This window comes from Pinus tabuliformis, chromosome 5_2 (assembly GCF_031772625.1).
Source record: "Pinus tabuliformis cultivar Carrire ecotype Pingquan chromosome 5_2, CPIR1, whole genome shotgun sequence".
NCBI classification, from domain to species: domain Eukaryota; kingdom Viridiplantae; phylum Streptophyta; class Pinopsida; order Pinales; family Pinaceae; genus Pinus; species Pinus tabuliformis.
This window is the reverse complement of record NC_142306.1, coordinates 389,524,366-389,546,544: the sequence shown is the minus strand read 5'-3', so window position 1 is coordinate 389,546,544 and position 22,179 is coordinate 389,524,366.

Here is a 22,179-nt window from a genome sequence, read left to right as displayed (position 1 = left end):
TAACGCTACCTTGGATCTTCGATCATCATAGTGACCTCCTCATTCTAACCTTTGTTTGTGGCGGGATTAGGAGGGGTGCATTACAGAGTGGTATCAAAGCTTCCAGGTTCAACACTTGGACCTTCAGAAGTGAGTGGAGCTCAGCTCTAAGTGTAGTAACGAAATATGAGTATGATGGTGTCGTACTCATAGAATTTGACTTGGATTTCACATTAACTGCAACTGTGATCTACCTATTATTTCAATAAATGGCTTGGCAAATCATGTACTTGCTATCATGCACCTTAAAGGTTTGGACAACCGATGGTTGTGACCTTGGATATCTAGATATCTATCCTTTTCTTTAATTTTTCAAAACTTCTTTCATAATGATAAGTATGGCTATTTGTAGCATACCATCACTACTATTTTAGTGATGTGATCTTGCAACTTGGAATGATTGTGCATGTGAATGCCCCTTTGATATGAGGGATGTGGATGGAATCCCTATGTTGTTGTAGCCTAGATAGCATGGTTTGTTTCTAATTGAACGTAAATATATTTATATGAATATATTGAAAAAAAAACCTCGATGGAGGTTGACTATTTATTATGATGATTCAAGTTATTATGTCTTCCTTATGAATGTATGTCTTCGTGGCCAACGCCTTGTTTAAGGAATGGGGTGTGACATATGAAAATGGTTGGTTGAAGCCTGTAAAGGTTGCTATCTCACTATGAGATAGAACATCCATGTTTAATACCTAAATTAGATTATTTCGAAGGCAAGGGTATTGTGTAGACCTTGTAGATGAAGAATTTGTAGCTCTACTAGAGAAAGAGATTGCAATATTAGAGTTTATCTTGAATTATCATGAGTCCCTTTTGTTACATCATCCTCTTAAATAAATGTTGATTTTGTCTGTGTGGGGTACTCTTCTATTATATTGGACAAAGTAATTAAAGAATGTGGCTCAGGTAATGACATGGTTGAACATGTCAATGATACTGCTACAAATGGTGGTCAACTTTATGAGATGTGTTATTGTAGTTGGCCTGAATGAACAGGTTGAATATACATACTACTTTGGATTCTTCTGGAAAAGATGACCTCTTGATTAGTGGTGACAATATTAGTAAAAAGACCGGACAAGAAATTAAACATAATAGAGCAAAACATAGTGAGGATCGCGTGCTTGGAGCTTCCATGGCTGCCCTCTGACCTAGCCGCTCTGTGAGCCTGCGCCTGGCAGCGTGGCTGCTAGGATTCACTTTCCCCTTTCCCCTGGGCCTCCTGCCCCTCCCTTCCCCGAGCCTCCTGCTCTCTCTGCCCTCCACGGGGCCTCTGCCTCGTTTTGGACCTGACTCCTCTGAGCGACAACGCCTGGCAGCGCTGCTGCTAGGCCTCTCTCCATCCTCAGCCTCTGTTGGAGAGGTGGTGGTGCTGCAATCATGCCTCCACTGGATCCCCCTGATCAGGAACAAGACGAACTGGAAAAATCCTTTTCCTCTCTTATTCCAGAGAACTCTTCGGGCAGAATCAGACCTACAGCCTCAAGATTCATCAAAAAGCTAGATGAGATCCCGGAAGTATCACTCCCTCCAGCACTCCCGAGAAGAGCAGCTGTGGCATTAGCAGAACGTGGATTGGTAGGCCAGTTCACCGGATTATGGCCATCTCCACGCACAGTCCAACGGTGGGTTGAAAGGAACTGGAACTCGATAGTCCAAGGGAAGATAGAAATAAGGTTCTGTGGGAGGGGTTTCTTCACATTTCTATTTGAATCTACGGAAGACCGAAATCTGATATTCAGAAATGGGCCCTATTTTATGGACACCAGAGGATTATACCTGAATAGATGGACCCCCGACTTCGACCCCGAGATGGATGTTCCCAATGCAGTGCCTGTCTGGGTTCGCCTCCCGCACCTGCCACTCCATTACTGGGGAGACGAATCAGTGAGAGCAATAGGAAATGCTGTGGGGAAATATATTGACAGATCGGAACCAAAGGAGAATATGCACGCCTGTGCGAGGATATGTGTAGAAGTTGACCTGGGGAAGGGACTGCCAGAAGCAATCAAACTCAAAGTCGATCAGTGGACACACATACAGCAAGTGGACTACGAGCAACTACCCTTCAAGTGTAAGGTATGTCATGAATACGGGCATTTTGCTAACAGATGTGATAAATCTAAGTTAAATGCATCTGAAACTAACACTGAAGCTCCGGAAGAAACATGGGAAACAGTCAAGAAGAAAAAATCAAACCCTTCACAAGGGAATATATCCAAAACTCTCTCAGCAAACCCCTCTCAACCCTCAGGATCCGGCCCTTCCTTCCCCTCGTCTTCCAACCCTTTCGAAACCCTGTCTGCAGAAGACCCCCCTTCCCCTCCGCCGTCCCCGAGAGTTCCCTCGGTAACACCCGACTCCCCCCCTCCATCCTCTCCTCCCCCAACCATAGAAAGAATACTCACAAGGAACAAGTCAAAGGAAAACAGCACCTCAACCGACCCCCCTAGAAAAGTAGGCAGGAAATTCAATAAAGAGATAAGGGATGAAAACGCAGCTAAAGAAATGGCCACAGGGACCCAACAGCCAATGGATACCTATCTAGACAAGACTAAAGGAAGCGGAGAGAAAATGAAAGAGAAAGGAGGGGCCCATTATAAACATAGTAAATGATGATTTTGGTCTCCTGGAATTGTAGGGGGATGGGCTCCTCCCTTAAAACAAATGCAGTCCGAGATCTTCTCAAATCAGAGCATCCAGACATTCTCCTACTACAGGAGACCAAAATCACGGAACAAGAATTCCAGAACAGCTTGAAAAGAAGCAGAATCTATGAAGGAATAGCAGCCAGCGCAGCAGGTGCCTCAGGAGGCATAGGGACAATCTGGGACAAAAACAAATGGAAACTTAAAAATCACAGGCAAAATAGATGGTGGATAAGAACAGATATTCAAAACACAGCTATGACAGAAGAGTACACTATTTACAATATCTACGCCCCCCCCCATTTCAGAGATAAAGCCTTCTGTTGGGATTCAATCACTTCAGATCTAATAGATGCCCAAGGAAGGAACATCATCCTGGGAGGGGACATGAATTTAATCAGGAATGCAGAAGAAAAGATGGGAGGGAACTTCTATGCAGACTCTTCAAGAGACGCTCTAGAAGAAATCATTCAGGCTCATAATCTAGTGGACATCCCTCCCCAAAACGGGAGGTTCACATGGTCAAATAAGAGAACAGGTAAGAACAATATCAAAGAAAGACTGGATCGTATCCTGGTTCAGGAAAGAATAGTGGCCAGCTTTTCAAACATCCAAAGTTTAATCATTCAAGGCTACATCTCAGACCACAAACCAGTGGCGATGAAACTGGACAGAGGGAAGAATATGGGTCCACTTCCCTTCAAGTACAACCGAGCTTGGGACAGCAATGAGGATTTCAGATCTTTGATAAAAGATCAGTGGGCAATAGAAATCTCAGGCTCCCCGCATTATGTTTGGGAAACCAAGATAAAACACCTCCGGATTGCCATCAAGCAATGGGCAAGACACAAAGCAAGAGAAGAAGATAAAAAGAAAACAGATCTCCAAGAAAAGCTTACGCAATGGAACCAAGAAAAGGAAGCCAGACAAGACACGGAAGAGGATCATGTCAAGGAAAACGAATTGTACAGAGAACTGTACAAACAGAACAGAAGGAAGGAAGAGGAGCAAAGACAAAAGTCGAGATGCCTGTGGCTCAAATCGGGTGACCGAAACACCTCATTCTTTCACAACAGCCTCAAAATTAGGAGGGCAGGGAACACCATTGAAAGAATCACAGTGGACGGAAAAGATTTAATAGAACAGGAGGAAATCAAGGAGGCAGCGACACAACACTTTCAAGACCTCCTAACAGCTGATCCGCATTACATTGACAACCCGAAATTCCTCAACATCATAGAAAACAAAATTTCAGAAGCACAAAACACGCAGCTGGACAAAGAGCTCACGGTCGAGGAGATAGAATGGTCAATCAAGAGTATGGCTTCGGACAAAGCTCCGGGCCCTGACGGTTTCACGGTGGACTTCTTCAGAACTCACTGGGATATTATAAAAAAGGACTACATCAGAGTGGCGAGAAACTTCTTTACAAAGTGTAAAATGGGCAGTGGTATGAAATCCTCCCATCTAGCCCTCATTCCCAAAGACCCAAATCCCCAATCTTTTGATAGATTCCGCCCTATATCCCTCTGCAATGTTTCTTACAAAATCATTACTAAGATCCTAGCAAACAGGCTTAAAAATCTGCTCCCCTCTCTAATCTCCGAGAACCAAGGTGGTTTTGTCCCTAGGAGACAAATAACGGACAACGTTATTCTTATCCAGGAGGCTATTCAGAGTAGCATATCCAGAAAGGAAAGAGGTATGATCATCAAGCTCGATATGGCAAATGCCTTTGATCGGGTAAACCACTCATTCCTCAAGGCAGTTCTAAAGAGATTTGGTTTCTCTGAATTATTCATCAGCAGGGTTATGGAATGCATTTCAGATAATTGGACAGCCCCTCTCATCAATGGCAGGCCATGCGAAGCTTTCAAAAGCTCGAGAGGCTTGAGGCAAGGGTGCCCGCTCTCCCCTTTCCTCTACATTCTCATGGCGGAAACTTTAAGTTTACAGTTAGAAAAAAAGCGGCTGTCAAGAGAAATAACAGGGGTCGAAATAGTCAGAGGAACCAAGGGCATTAACCACTCCCTCTTTGCAGATGACACTTTACTAATTGGTGGTGCCTCAAGCATCATAGCCAGAAGATTCAAGAAAGCTTTGGACCTTTTCCTTCAAGCCTCCGGAGGCAAGCTCAACAACAACAAATGCATGATTTACACTTGGAATGTCCCTAGACACATAACTCAGAGAATCTCCCTAATAATGGAAATCCCTGCTCAAAGGAACTGGACACACTTTATGTACCTAGGGCTACCTTTAGCAAAGGATCCAATTAAATCTGAGATCTGGGTGAAGTTAATTGAAAAGCTGAGAGGAAAGCTTCAGAGCTGGGGAGTGTACTGGCTAAATTTAGCAGGCAGGACAATTCTGATCAAAGCCATCCTAGCAGCTCTCCCTATTTATCAATTTGCAATCACTCTTGCCCCAGCCAGCATCCACAAGCATATGGAGCTGATAATCAGAAGCTTTCTGTGGCAAGGAGGAAAGCAAAATACAAAAAAATTTAGCTTGGTAAAGTGGGACAAGGTCATTCTCCCTATAGAGAAGGGCGGGCTTGGAATCAGAGTCCCAAGACTTGAAAACATGGCTATGGGCTACAAATTAATATGGAGAATTCTCAATGAGAGAAAAGCCTGGTGGACAGAGGTAATTAAAAAGAAATATTTGAATGGAGCCAACAGTAACATTCTCTCAGAAACTATCATAGACCGACAGTGCACACCCATCTGGAAATTAATCAAAAAATCGTTCCCTCAATTCAAAACCCACATCTCCAGGGCTCCGGGCAATGGCAGGGATATCAACATCTGGAATGATAGGATAATGGGATCAAATGCTAGGGAAACTCTTCCTAATTTCAGGCCTCTTCAAAGATGGTTGATAGAGGCAAACTACAATACCCTCTTCGATTTATCTCTTTGGGATCAGAATTGCTGGATCGGATGGAAATCTCTCAATCTCCCCATAGGCCTCACAAATCTATGGGCTGAGCTCAAGACTTCCCTTATTGGCTCAGCGCCTACTCATAAGCTGTCAGAGGACAAATACATATGGGATCCTAATGGGGGAGGATACACGGTTAAGGAAGGTTATAAAGCTCTTCAGAATGCCTCAGCAATCAATAACTGGTCCTTACACAAAGCTGTGTGGAGGCCCGAATGTCTGCCAAAGATTAAAGTGTTCAATTGGACCCTTCTCCAGGGTAAAATTCTCACAGCAGAGAATCTCAGAAAGAAAGGCATCCAAGGCCCCTCAATCTGTTGCTTGTGCAGGTCCGCGGAGGAAAGCAGCGATCACATCTTCATAGAATGTCCTTTCGCTAGAACCTGCTGGAAACTCCTCACAAGTCCATTTACCTCAGGCGATCTCCCTAATCAGATCACTCTTCTACAGAAAACTTGGGGGAAAAATCTTCCTCAAAACAAAAAAAGCAGGACCCTAGCTTCAAGGTTTTGGACCAGCATTCCTTCAAATCTCTGCTGGCAGATTTGGCTTGCCCGCAACAAGTGCATATTTAACAACGAAAAACCAAGCATATCTGGCATCCTGGCAAAAACAACAGCACTCATTTCCGAGACTATTGAAACAAATGGTATAACTCAGAAGGATTTGGATGAGACAGATCCAAGATTAAAAGATTGGATGAACAAATTTAAGTATGAAATAAAACTAAGAGAAAGATTAAGCTCAGGGAAAAGCAATCCGGAATGGAAGCTTAGAGGGACAAAGGATGAAGTTAGTATGTGGATACAAAACCAAAGAAGACCGGTCCTCTACTTTGATGGCGCTTCAAAGAATAATCCGGGACAAGTGGGAGCGGGCGGGATCATCAAAAATCCACAAGGGGAAATAATAGCATCTTACGAGTGGGGCTTAGGCAAAATGACAAACAATAAAGCTGAGGCCTATAGCCTTCTCCTGGGAACTTCAATAGCTAGGAATCTTGGTCTCCAGAATCTCCTCATCATTGGTGATTCAGCAATTATTATTGCGGCCATGACCACAGGGAAAGACTTCATTCAGATGGCCTTGAATAACATCAGACATAGGATAATGGAAAACATCAAAGTCCTGGGCAAAGTCACATACAAACATGTGTTAAGAGGTAATAACACAGAGGCGGATGCGCAAGCAAATCAAGCATCAAGAAGACAAGTAGGACAGGTAAGAGAGAATGAGGCAATCTATGGAAAAGACATTCCCTAAAGAGTCAATCACCTCCTCCACTCCCAAAGGAAAAAGTCACCTCAGGCACAATACCCATCGCATCGAATATCTCCTCAAATCCATTTGCAGCCCCATGATTCTTCTCGGCATAATAACCTGGCATCAAAGGATCCATATCAGCTCTCAGGATCAGGATTGCATCATTACGATCCTCCTCACTCTGAAGCATATCCCAGGTAGCGCAGTCACTCTAAGGGAAAAAGACAGAGCACATCCCTCCAGCACGTTTTATGGCAGAACTGAAACTCCAAAGTACTGCCCCATCCCCAATTTCGGGCCTCCTCAGCATCGGATCACGTCTCTGAAGAGCAGGCCTCCTCCTATTTATTGCATCTCAGTCCTCAGAACTCTCACAGATCGCGGCTCTCCAAGGAACCTCCTCTGTGCTAGTCATAAGCGTCGGCAGCCTTCAGAACCTCTCAACTCTCATCGGGAGCCAGTCTCACGTCCGCAGCGCATGGTAAACAATGGAATCCTTTCTGTAATTTTATCTATTACTGACAGCTTGTTTATTCATCTTCGCAGGGCTTCTATCATCCCTCTGTCGCACTTCCTTCACAATCCCCTGGGCTCTCTGATCCCCTCCCTTACGAGCCTTCTCTGTTCCTCAGTCTTCCCTCCCTTTTCACCCTTGCATCCAACTCCCCCCGAGCCCACTCATTCCTCAAATACCTGTAATAGGTCCACTCAAATGGCAGCGCAGCCTAATCCTCAAGCCGACCAGGCTCAGCCCAATAATCCATTTGAAAATATCTTCAACAACAAGGATTGCACCATGTGCAAGGCCCATACGTTCATGATCAACCGCTTGACCAAACAACTCAATGAACTGAATGCTGATTACCAGGCAGATAGGAACTCAAAGCGCAAGAAGCTGGAAAAAAGAAAGATAGAGATCGAATCGCTGAAGGAACGATGCAGCCATTTAGAAGAGGCCATTGAACACATCCGCTCCCTCACTCAAAGTTACCAGGCCGAAGCTTCAACTAAAGCAAGCATCAGGAAAGATCCGCTTCCTGATGACTCAGCCACGCCTCATTTCCCTTAAAAGATATGCCTTGTAAATTTTGTTGGATCGGTGGATCCTTTGTTAGGCAATATAGCCGTTTGTATTTGTCTTTGTGTTTAATCAAGAGAAGCAGCGAGGAATCCGGGTCTGCGAACCTGCTCTTGATCCTCAGCTCTCAGATCCTTTTTCCCTATGTTCTAGAATTCTGTATCGCAGGCTTTTATAATATATGAGTATCCGACTTTGTTAAAAAAAAATATTAGTAAAAAGACCAAATGAAGCCAATTAAGGATGACATTATTTTTAATTTTGAAGGCTGATTTTAATAGGTGATAATAGGGGTCTTGATAAAGAGGCTAATAAGTAATCAATGTTGATAATTTCAGGTAAAATTCTGAAATTTAATCCTATAAGTACATGATTATGCATGAAATTATTTTGATGCGTTAAAGGGTTTCAAATTAATTTTCTTAATATTTTGTATTCCCTTATTTCTAACCTTGGTATGAAAGTTGAATTCAAATCATTTTTTTGGTCTCGGTACATAGACTGAATGAAACGATGTTGATTTTGGCATAGTAGTTGGTTTCCAATTATAGTTGAACTTGACAAAGAAACTAGAATATTTTGAAAGCATGGTCATAAATGAGCTTATATGTGCATGTAGAAATTCTGGTTTTTGAAAATTATGTTGAGATATTTATGTCCTATATTTTGAGACATGTGACTAATAAAAATTTAAGGATTTGTTAACACCTACGCGGATTGTACTTGGCTTAGCATGGAGAAATGGAATCTTGTATATTTATTTATATTATTCCATTAATACACTAACAACTAAGTGTGTGTGGAATCAATGGTAGAAATACTTAGTGACAACAAGTAGAAAAGATATTACGTGCAAGTTGAAAACTATTGTGTGAATAAAAACAACAATATAGGGAATCCTCTAAAACTTTGGTTTTATCTTACATGCGTTATTGTATGATATGTACTTGACTAAGTGGATAGCAGTATGACAGTCAAGAATACTATTTTGTTCCATGGGATGATGGAAAATAGGATGGAAGAAATGAGAATGGCTCAAAGGACATTCTCTCGACCCTAACCCTAAGAACATATACAATTGTATGTTCATGATCATGTTGATATATACATATATGTGTGAACACCAATGTGTCTGACAGGCTCTTGTCGAGAATCATTCTTGTCGAAGAATGGTTGTATAAATTTGATTGATGAAAATGTAAATGACTATATGGGATGATGTGATAAGTGGTCCAATGAGATTCATCGTTAAAGGAGGAACCAATGGGGCAGGAATCCCTAGTTGACCAATGATTTTAAATAAAATTATGATTGTATATGTTCATGTTTCATCATGCAGATGAAAATGAAATTTTGATGGTTATGGAACCATGCACATTAACTAATAAGCATAATCCTTGATTGAGGGATTGGATATGCACTCCACTAAACATTGTGTTGATGCCAAAAGAGAGTTCGGTGGAGTAAAGTAACTCTAATGATAACATAGCTGATAAACCCATTAGGCTTGTTGGCTTATAATCATGGAGCATAACCCCAATGATAGCATAATTGAGAAACCCAAAAGGCTTGCTAGTTGATAACCACAGAGGAGATTTAGTGATAGCTTAATTGAGAAACACATGAGGCTTGTTGGTTAATAATAATTGAGCATTGGTTGTGCCTTATGGGTTGATAAATCCATTATATATTATGTTGGTTGATAATGTCTGGGAGGATGAGGCACTAAGACTATTAGGTTGATAACACCTAATGGTAGTCCCACGAGGTTGGGATGAGAACACAAGTGGTAGTTACACTGAAAAGTACTAGAGAGTGCACTCTTGTTCCTTCAGGATTAATGCAGTTGATAAAACCTCCTCATTATTGATTGTCTTTCTCTCTCCAAGATCGAACTAATGATCTTTGTGTTCTACATTAACCTTTGCGCTGAAATATAGCCACTATGGTGTAACAGTGAGGAGTTGATGAGAAAACCTGATAAATGTGCTTGCCAATGACTAATTTGTAGCCATTGTGGTGTAACAACATGGATTTATTTAGAACACCTGATAAATGGGCTTGTCAATGACTGATTTGTAGTCACTATAGTGTAATATCAAGGAGCTATTAAGAACACTAGATAAATGGGCTTTCCAATGACTCATTTGTAGCCATTGTGGTGTAACAATGAGGAGTTGTTGAGAAAACCTGATAAATGGGCTTGTTAATGATTGATTTGTAGCCACTCTAGTGTAACACTGAGAAGTTGTTAAAAATCCTAAAATTTGGGATTTGTTAAAGATATGTGTGTGAATGGTTGAGAAACCATTTAAAGGAAAAGGAAAGATGTATATGTTAAATTCTTGCAAATTATTTATAATGAATCTCATTAGAGATTGCATTTCATGTCCCAAGAAAGCATTGGAATTGCTCAGTATAGGTGAATGAATCTGACTGAAAAGAGGATTGCAATGACTTTAAGATATCAGGGTGTGCAAAAAAAGCATTAATAAGACTACTAATGAGCCAAAACAAGTGGCTAATCCGAGGATAATACTTATGTTTCTTTAGTTCTTAGGCGAGCAAATATATATGTGATTTGTAATTGTAATTGGGTTGTAAATATAAAGCTCCAAATAATTTATTATTTGGTTAAGCATATTCTCTTGCGTTCGGTAATGAGAACAGCGAGGATGGTTCTCCCGTCAAGGGGGAGGGGACCAAAAAAACCATTGATTAACAATTCTATATTGTAAATAATTGTGATTATTTTTAAAAGGTTGATAGGGGAGATAGATTCCATTGCTTGAGGAAGTAGGTTTCTTGAGGAAATTATTGTTTTTAATTATCAATCTTGGTTGGATGAAAAGAATTAAATGTGTTGACATTGCATTAAATTTAACTAAAGAAATAAGGAAAAGTCCAAGTGTCCTTCAGCTCCAACCATAAGCAAGAAAAGGATGAAATTAAAGACATGCATGGGCTACATTGTTAGGATGTTGACTGCTATGCAAATCGTGGAGAGAAAAGGCAGTTAGTTTTTTGTTGGGGGAAGAAAGGAGAACATTCATACATCGATTCATACGCGTGCGATCTCTCACACATGTGCATGATTCATCTACAAAGAATGCAATGTCTAGAATTGTTGTGTAAGAACAAAGATCCAAAACAGAGACATTGAAGAAAACAGGAGGCTGAGAGGATCTTGAGGATTGAGCACATCGTTGAGAGTCAATAGAAGAAATGAGAACTAAGATAACTCATGGAGAAGAGAAACTAATGATATCCACCTAAGAAACACATGGAGCTTGTTTAATGATAATCACAAAGTAATGGTTTTGATTACAAAGCTAACAAATCCCTTGGAGACTTTGTTGGTTGATATCCTTTTAAAGGTGGAGGCACACAGGGCTAATGAGTTGATAAAACCTAATAGTGGTTCCATGGAGTTTGGGATGAAAATACAGGTGGAATATTCCATTGAGATATTGGGATTTTCACTCTTATTCCTTCAAAGGTAACATGGATGATAAATCCTCCATCTCATTAACTATATATATCCTTCTCCTATCTGAATTGAGACTTTCTATGACTAAATCCCTAGAGATGTTTGGATGTTGTAATATAAGTCCCTTTGTATACAAGAAATCATCCCCCGCCTGATGTGAAATATTTGAATAGATAATGGGTGAATTCAATGTGCTCATGAGACACTATGTTTTATCTTATGATATTGATTTAGTTTTCCAACCAGAAGGAGGTTGTATGCCCATGAAGTAGTTCATCATGTTCTCTTGGTTTTGATAGTTGGTGGGTGGAGATGAGACAACCTTGAGAAAAAGTATTTTAGTTGATAATATTAATTTAAAACTCCTCTGAAAGAACCCTACCTCAATCTTTGGAATTTGGCTCAGGGGTAACAACTACAAGAAATACTTGATTGCAACTTGTCCTTGGTTGGGTGAAGAGTTGAAGTCCCACTCTTAGTTTCCAATGTGTTTTCTTTAGGAGATAAGTATCTATGCGAAATTTTCATGCCTAAGTGATATGAATATGTTATTGTGCTAGTTACATATTTATTTTGTTGATGAGGAATGTGATTCTCGATGTGTTAAGAGATATAAGATTTCTTGTACTCATGTTTAATGGAATGATTGAATTCTTGCATGCACTGTATCAGGCACGATATGAAAATTGGTTGTGTACATAACTGACTGATATGCTAGGAAATATTATTCTTAATGGTGATTTTATAAGGTAATGAACTCATGCGTGAGGATTCATTTACATATTTTTGATGTTCATCCTTAAATTCACTATAATGAATTTGTTGTTCTTAACATGGAACTTTGGTCTATGTATAGCTCGAAGAGAGTGAACTGTGTTTTATATCTATGTGTGTGTGTGTGTTCCTGCATACACGTAACCAAGTTAAATTTCTAATATTTTGGGTTGAATGCCTAATTCACAACTCATGGTGCATACAAAGTTGGAATTGTTAAGATCAATGGCGTAAGGACAAAAACCATGCTTATGGAATCGTCTTGTAATATTAAAATTGGCCTTAGGTTGGTGTCGAGTGGTTTGGACCCACCAGGTCAGCTAGTCGAGGCTGAAACCTATGTCGAGAGGTAAAGGTTTGTCTCGTGTACCCACCATAGTGGAAGTCTGACTCTAATTTAACAACATAGGATAGCGAGCTAAATCGACGGTTGAAGGGTGCTTCTCCCCTATGACATAGACATGGGAAGAGGTAACCCCTTCCAAGATCACAGTTGTAGATTGTTTAACAAGCAGGATCTATGTGGGGCCTCCACCTTGTGATGTTAGAAAGGGGAGGAGAAGGTCCCCCTCACCATCAGATCAGTTAGATAATTGTGGATCATCAGATGGAGGAAGCAAGTTTCCTCTGAGATAGTTTCTGCTGAGATGTGTTTCCTCCGAGAAGAGTTTTCTTCGAGGTGATTTTCCTTGAGGGTGAAGTGGTAAGCCTTAGAACCTCGAACCTCAATAATTAAGAACCTACTCTATCATATTTTCTCCCAAGGAGTTTCATCTGAGAGAGAGACCTCAAATATGACATGGTAGGTGTGGGACCAAATGTGTGTTTCCTCTGAGAAAGGTACTCGTCGAGAACAAATTTCCTCTAAGGAGGGTTTTCACTGAGAAAGTTTTCCTCTGAGATGAGAGTTTCCTCTAGGGTGACATAGACCTTGGGACCTTAGACCTCGGAACCACTGCAATTAAGGACTTGGTGTCTCAGAGTTCCTTCCAAGGGTTCTCACCCAAGAAATTTTCCTCTGAAATGATGTGGTGGTGGTGGGCTATATGTGCATTACTTCAGGTCATGCGAGGATGCATGGAGAGAGGACACCAATGTGCCTTTGTAAGAATGGGAGCATGAAATAGTCGGTATCCATTACACTGATGCCAAGTGGTGGTAAGGAGGTTGTCTAGGATAGCCACATGGGTGCCACATGGTTAGTTGATGGCATGGCACTAAACTTCAAGTAGTCATATATTTCAATCCAGAGGTCAGATTGGGACAAAATTTATAGCGTTAAAATTGTCTCAATGAGACGAACATATTGAGGCCATTCATTTGAAGTTTTAAGGAAGCTTAAAAAGATCAAAATTTTTAGACCCCATTTCCATAACACTACCATGGATCTTAGGTTAGCATAATGACCACCTCCTTCTAACCTTTGCTTGGGTTGGGATTAGGAGGGGGTGTGTTATAGTGCCCCTCAATGAATTTATATAAGGTTTTTGCCCTCTTTTCTCCTTTATGATAAGAATTGGCCCATCCTTGTTTCATAATCTTTAAACATAACATATAATAATTATTTTAGTGTGTTATTTGGTTTCATATTCATTTGATTTATAGAAATACATGATTTTTTCCTTACTCGTCCTTTAACGTGGTGTATAATACTAATGTGGGGACCATGGCTTGGCCATATGGTTTGACACTATTGAACTACATATGAATCCCCAACTGACCTTACATGGCTTCACATAGGAATGCATTGATTTTGAATCAACGACCTCGATTTGGTTTGGAAAATCAATGTTTCTCATGAAAAGGGTTTCTATTAAGGAAGAAAATAAATAACCATGCATTCATTTGGTCATTTTTCATTTTTGTTACAGTCATAGCACTGCTCAACTCTACTACTAGGTATCGAACTGCCTCCCCTTCCTAATTTTCCATAACAACTATAGCTTTATCTTCTTTCCACACATCATTTTGTCTATTTTGGTGGAGGTGGATTTCAACCCCAGGTGGAAAATTTGGTAAGTATTAAGGTATAGTGTTAGCCTTCACTTACATATTTCCACTTCTTCCTCTGAAAACAAATTGAAGCTTTGGTTTAACTATTCACTTTCTTTGTACTGTGGATCTTGTAAACAAGCATGGCATCAACATCATCATAAATAAAACATCATAACGATACATGCAAACAAATATATGTATACAAATGCAGAAATCAAAATATACATGTTGGTCCCTAAGCATCGCCCGGAGGAAGTCCCATATTTGGATCTCCCCGAAAGTCCACACCATGGTAGGGATACTCCATAATCAATTGAGGATTGGAGTTAAACCAATCCTCTACTGTGACATTCCAATAACGCCCTACCTCACGACCCCTATCTCTCAGCATTGTGGCTTCCCAACGGCGTATAAGTGGGTCCCTGACAGGCCCCGCTAGCACTGCTAAGATCAGACGAAGCATAACTACCCACTCATATATAATGCTGCAAAGTACACTCCCATATTAGAAACTCCTGAGTGCACTGTGCCACACCTGCATAAGCTAAGAAAACATCCCCTAATGTAGCAATCAGTCCTAATCAAAAAAATTGCGCCGCCTGTAGCTGTTGAAGAACCGCTATATGGGGCCCCAATGCTCTATTGGGCGATGTTGATCCCACCACCCTCATAATCATAGTTGTAATATTAATACGCGAGGTCCAACACAACTGTAATCTTAATACAGCCCGCCTCATACGACTCACACCCACAATGAGCAGCACCCTCTGCCTCTACCAACTGATGAATATCCACATGCCTAGTTGGCAGTGGATAAGGAAAAGCCTCCCCACAAGGTAGCATACCAGTAACAAAATAAATATAAGTATGAACTGATATCGGAAAATCCTTCAGACGGATAACCATAACATGTTGGTCCACATCCCAACATCTAATAGAAAAGTAGAGGAACTTGTTCTATGATCTCAATAGGAGGTTCTGAAGAAACTTTAGAAGCCCCCACTAGACTAGCAGTTGGCTAGCCACTGGATCCCGTGCCAATTATGCACGCAGCCGAAAGTAGTCAAATGTTATAGCCATATTCCCAAGTGATACGTCCTAGAATTTACCAGGACCTTGAAACACTAGAGGATATGATAAACATTACTTTAATTTTGATTTGGTGTAATAGACTACATTCAATGATAATGACATTTTTAATAAATGTTACTAGGTGCTAGGGAGTCAAATATTCAAAATCAATAGTTATATCAGTATATTGGAGAAAACCCGAATGTCCACTAACATAGAAAACCATTAAAAACCCAATACTATTTTATATAAGTGAAGAGACTTTTTTATTTTATATCATATATTTACAAATTCAATGTCACTAGACAGACTCAGGCATTAGAATATCGTGATCTGATAGGATTTATATGAGTTCATTTTATAAACTTCTTGCTATAGTTTGTCCCAATAGACAAATTTCATTAGATGGTAAATTTTTCATTAGTTGGGACCATCAGCATATCGAAGCACTAAAAAATGTAGCATTCACTTATTTTGAAATATCACAATGTGGTTTCATATGAATAGATATACTTCAATCAATATATCCTGTTCACATCAATAATTCTTATTAGTTAACAAAATCAGGGAACGAGAATATCAACATATTGGAAAAACACATGCACTTTATTTAATGTAAATCCCAGTATAGTATTCTCATAGTGCGCCAAACTTCAATTGGAGAACAATTTTCCTATCATGGAAAGAAAAATGCATATCAATAAAATTGTATCTATTCACTTGAATTTAGCTCCTAGTACGGTCTTGTCCCAGTATGAAAGAATTATTTTTACATATTCTTTCCATGTTGAAACTTTCCTGTGACTTGATAAAACATTAGTCATGCATTTTTGTTGTGTGCACATTTTTATTTTTTATGGTATATGGAATCCACATTAAGGCCTTCACCTATTCTCTCCCGTAAATAGAAGCAACCATAATTTTCACATTTTTCTCCACATTGTGACCCAAAAACACCTTTCATATCCTTGCACGCCTCATATGTTATCTCTACATGAGTTTTTCATATTTCATAATGGATACTCTGTGAATGTGTTCACCTATTCTTTATTTATAAGGTTTCAATGCTTCTATATGGGGCCTCCTTGTAACCCTTGCTAGCATGACCTGCAATTTGCTTACGCTAACTTGATATATATCTCCTTATTCCTACAAATATGGAAGGGGTTCCATGTATCGACATAGAGGTCTCCTAACATAAATGATAATAAAATTTTCAGTCTCCCCCAACTTTGAAACAAATAACAAGTATAGAGGTGATCCAATGAATAAATGAGTGAAACCTATGAGTAAACAAATGAATCAATGAGTAGATAAGGGAGCCATTTTGTATATGGGTGAGCTAACCATGTGAAGTGATGTGATTGCTGAACCATTAAAATGGTTCAACCAACTTCCACTAACACATATAAATATGGACATGAAGCACGAGAGAAGGGGGAAGGAACAAATGAAGTGGGAGTAGTTCAATGAATAGAAATGAGACCATAACTAAAGGAGCATATATATAACTATTCGGGTAGGGATGTGGTAACCCAAACCACTAGAACTGATCTGAAATGGGGCACTAAAGGCTTCTTGTCAGCTTACAAGAACCTCTCCCACTCTAAAGCTTATATATTCCCAAGATCTAGCTTATAATTGATAATTTGTGGAATTAAAAGAACTTGAAATAGGTGTATGCTTGTGTTTGCCTTTAACTGTTAAGTGCTTATGTTCATTTTCTTAAACTGATATGAAATGCATATAACAGTAAATAAAGCAGCAAATAAGCAAACCACAAGACAACAAGTTTAATTAGGATTTCACCCAAACCTCTTGGGCTACGTCTCCCCGAGATCTAGTCAACTCAACTAGGCTCTTTGGGATTATGGCTTAAATTCTTTTACAAGTTCCACACTCAACTCCATAGGTTTACAACTAAACCAATGGGCTTAGAATGCCATCTTTATCCCTGGTTGTTTGGCTCTCTGGCTCTTGGCTCTAGCTCTCGGCTTTGGCTCTCATCTCTTAGCTCTTGGTTCTTGGCTCTCGGCTCTGGCTCTCAGCTCTGGCTCTCGGCTTTGGCTCTCAGCTCTGGCTCTCGACTCTGGCTCTCAGCTCTGGCTCTCAGCTCTAATTCTTAGCTCTAGCTCTCAGCTCTAGCTCTCAGCTCTGGCTCTTAGCTATGGCTCTCGACTCTCACTCTCGGCTCTAGCTCTCGGCTTTGGCTCTCGGCTCTCAGCTCTTGGCTCTGGCTCTTCGCTCTTTGTCAAGCCTCCAACCTCTGGTGGCTCTTTCACTGTCCTCCCAACCTCTGGTGGCACTCTACGAATCTACAGCTCTTTGGCCTTCTACGCTCTGCAACTTTTTTGTGCTCAGCTATTTGGGAAATCACCCCTTTGCCATCGCCCCAACCTCCAGTGGCTTCTCGGCTTTCACGAGCTTCTGGTTTCGCTTGACCTCCAAGTGACCCTTGGCTTCTGAGTCACCCCCACTCCGCAAACTTCCTCCTCTGGGCTTACACTCAACATTCAAGCATCTCTGAGCCTCTTGGGCTTCTTTGCGCTTCTCCTAAGCATAACTCTACCTCTCTGTGTTATCAATGGTTCGTTCAACCTCCAAGCAAATCTTAGCAACCTTCAGTTGCCCTATCAATTAAGCCCCCTGTGTTTTTTGTAATACATCAGTTACAGTCACCTCCATCATTGAAGACCGATTGTTTCATTACAAGAATCCGTTTACAAATGGAAAGGAACCGGTGGGCATGGCCACCCGATCGCTTTGCCTTCCTCTGGCCGAAATAGACAAATAACAGAAATACACAGGAAAACACATGCAAAACACATCATGGGCCTTTTAAACGGAACTCAAAATATATGCAATCGCACCTATAAACCCGTCGGGTCCATCCTATCATCGCAAATTGCAATCGCACAGGCGGGAGGTCAAAAGCATCAATACACGAGAAGTACATAGAAAATCTGAAATTCCAGATTTCAAATTATATTCAATCGCGTCCATAACTCTATTGGGTCTGGGCTCTGACCGCATATCACAATTGCAACAAGCATATTTCAATGGCCCTTTATATTTGGATTCACCGATCGTCGATATCAGTGCATTGCATATCGCTATTGCAATGGCCCTGGGGGTCTTCCGTTTGACTGTGCCGATCGCCAATCTGTCGATCCACCAATCACAATCGCTCTATTGGCTCGCCCAGGTTCTGATATCGCATGGCAACCTACATCCAATGCGATATGTCGAAGATCGCAATCGAGGGTCCTTAAGGCGTTTGGTTAAGTCCTCCCTTTGAACCTTTCTGATGTGACATTTACATATAACTCTGCCTTTGACCCTTTTCTTTATCCGACACGGATTTACAAATGATTTGTTCCATTTAGCACATTTTACCTCTTATATGAAGTCTTTTAGACTTAGAGGTTTATCCAAAGTCCATTTTGGATCACGCCTTCCCACTAAAAATCTTTTTGACTCCAAAAGACCGATATAATGATCTGAACAGTAAATGAGAGTACATCACCCTCTTCTTTCAGCCTCCATACACTTGCCTTGCATAGTGCCTCTGAACCAAAGCCTTTGAACACTCCCTTCCTGGATGTGCTTGTCCTCCTGGGAAGAACTGTCTTCCTCCTTGACTTCCTGCAGAACTCCTGCTGAGAAGGTCACAGAAGGTAGTTTGAACTTCTCTACCTTGATCATTGATCCAAGGTGGCTCAAACCAATGTGAAATTACATTTTCTTCACAAAATTTTCATTTGTACCTGTTTAACATACTGTCAACAACAACTATTAACAACAACAGGATTACAGACAACAATTGGATGGCCTAAACTCCTACTTCAACAAAAGAAACAGATTTTCACATCTTGTGAACACCTCCATGTCTTTACATCCGCATACAAATGATCGACTAGATAACAATCCAACAAAACATGTCTTTAAAACAATTAACCCTTCAAGTCAAGCATGTAGAAAAATAATTCTACAGTTCTTTTTCAAAGATGAAACACTTCATCATCATCTCCATATTGGAGACCAAATCAACTTTTCTCAAGTCAATATTGCATTACATGCATGTTTAAAAACAAAGCAATCTACCCTTCAAGTTAATCACACATACATGTTTAAATACAAGGAAATTATTAACATCCCCGTGTCCAGGCATATCAAGCTTATGCATGCATTTCATCTTTCAACTTTCGCTTAAGTACACTATACTTTCAAAGCTGAAATGAATACAATGTTGCAGCAATAAAGTGAGTCTCCTACTCAACTTTTCCATTCACCTTCTTGGTAAAACCTTGCGACTTGCATTCCATTAACAAAGAAATGAAAATAGATGCATTATATCAATATACATGCAATTTTAATTGGATAAGAATTCTAACCATTTCTTACCAATCCATTTCAAAGGTCCTTCCTTTGTCTGCACATCAGCATCAACATGTGAATCATCCTGAAACACATCAATCATGGAATCTTTCTTTCCATTCCTGCCATTTTCTCTTTCCACCTTCTTCAAGTTTCGTGGAAGCATTGTTGGATTCAGAGTCCAACATTTTGCAGCAATATTTCCTTGCTTATGGCAGTAAGTGCAACACATGTGCATCCTCTTGATAGCATGATTTTCCTTGACCAGTGGACCTTTGGCTTCTTGCTTCCCTTCCTTCAAAATTTTCCTGTATGTGGCCATTCTCTTCCAACATCTAGAAACATTATGGTTATCCAAACCACAAAAGGAACATGCAATTCTTTTCCCATGCTTATATGGAAATTTACCATGCTTTACACAATCAAAAGGAGTATGGTTAAAACCGGATTTATACCTTTCTCTTTCACCTTTATTGCCTTCATGAGGAGGTGAATCAAATGAAGAAGTCGCTCCCTTTGGAACACCATCAATCTCTTCAAGGCTTTCAAAGTTTCCACAACTCTCTGGTTTAAGTGTATGCTTATGAACACCTTCTTCCTGCAAAGTATGTTACAAACTATTGCATTCCCCATGAATACAATCTTTACACTCTTGAGGTAGAAGACCTGCAATGAAACTCCTTCTTGGAGTTGTTTCAATGGTCTTCATGGCAGCTTTGGAACTCTCTCCATAGGCTTGTCCATAGCCAAGACCCAAATACTTAGGCCTTTCCTCAACTATTATTGGCTCAACAATACCCTGTGCATGTTTGCCCAAGCCTTTTCCTTCATAGCCCATTTTGGACATTAACTTGGAACCTATGCCTCTGGTATTTTTTTCAAAAGAACCAACATAAACATTCCTAGAAGAATTTGAAGACAAACAAGAATTGTTTACCTCTTCTTCAAGCTGATACTTGACCAAGGCTTCTTTGGCAACAAGGAGCTATGTCTCCAACTCGTGCATCCTTTCCAGGTTCATATTTTCAATATGAAGTTGGCCTTCCACTTCTTGCAATTTGTCAGAAATCAACTGCTTCTCTTCCTTCTGGAATTCAACTGCTCTCGAAGTTCGGTGCTCTTCCTTCCATCCTCATACATTTATCTCACCATATCCATCATGATGAACAAGTCTTGCTTCATGTCTTCATCAAAGAATATTGCGAAGAAAGAAGACTGTGAGGACTCACTTGTAGAAGTAGTCATTATAAAAATGAACAAAAGAACTTCAAACAAGATTAACAAAGAGCTTAGTCAAGCAACCTTTTGCAACAAATCTCTTGTACTTCAAGGATTGCTTTGAGGTCCTTTGGGATAAGAAGAATGCCTTCAACCCTTCTTGCTTCTTGTCCTCTCAATTGAGCTGCCCTGTCAATTGAGCTCACTGTGATTTTTGTAATACATCAGTTACATCGCCTCCATCATTGAAGACAGACTATTTCATTAGAATAATCCGTTTACAAATGGAAAGGAACCGGCGGGCATGGCCACCCGATCGCTTTACCTTCCTCTGGCCGAAATAGCCAAATAACATAAATACACAGGAAAATGCACACAAAACATAGCATGGGCCTTTTAACCGGAACTCAAAATATATGCAATCACACCTATAAACTTGTCGGCTCCATCCTATCATCGCAAATCGCAATCGTACAAGCAGGAGGTCAAAAGCATCAATACATGGGCAATACATAGAAAATCTGAAATTCTAGATTTCAAATTATATTCGATCACATCCATAACTCTATCGGGTCCAGGCTTTGATCGCATATCGCAATCACAAAAATCATATGTCAATGGCACTTTATATTAGGATTCACCGATTTCCGATCACTGATCGCCAATATCAACGCATCACATATCTCTATTGCAATGGCCCCGAGGGTCTTCCCTTTGACTGTGCCAATCGTCGATCCGCCGATCGCAATCGCTTTATCGGCTCGCCTGGGTTTCAATATCGTATGGAAACCTACCTCCGATGCGATATGTCGGAGATCACAATCAAGGGTCCTTAAGGCCTTTAGTTAATCCTCCCTTTGAACCTTTCCAATGCAACATTTACATATAACTCCGCCTTTGACCCTTTTCTTTATCCGACTCAGATTTACAAAGGATTTGTGCCATTTAGCACCTTTTACCTCTTATATGAAGTCTTTTAGACTTAGAGGTTTATCCAAGATCCATTTTGGATCAAGAACAAACCAAAATGAACTAAACGTGAACAATGGTGAAATTATAACAGTAGAGTAGATGGCTAAGGTGGGGAAATGATTATAGTGATAGGCTTGGTATTGTATGGTAATTTTTACATGTTGTAAGAAGAAAATGAGCAGAGAGGTTGAATTCCCATTATATGTAACTTTGTTTTTTAATAAATAAGGCTAGAGGGCCATTCCATTTTACATGTGTTCTTTTGGATGAATCCATCCATGTGTGGAATTTTTAGA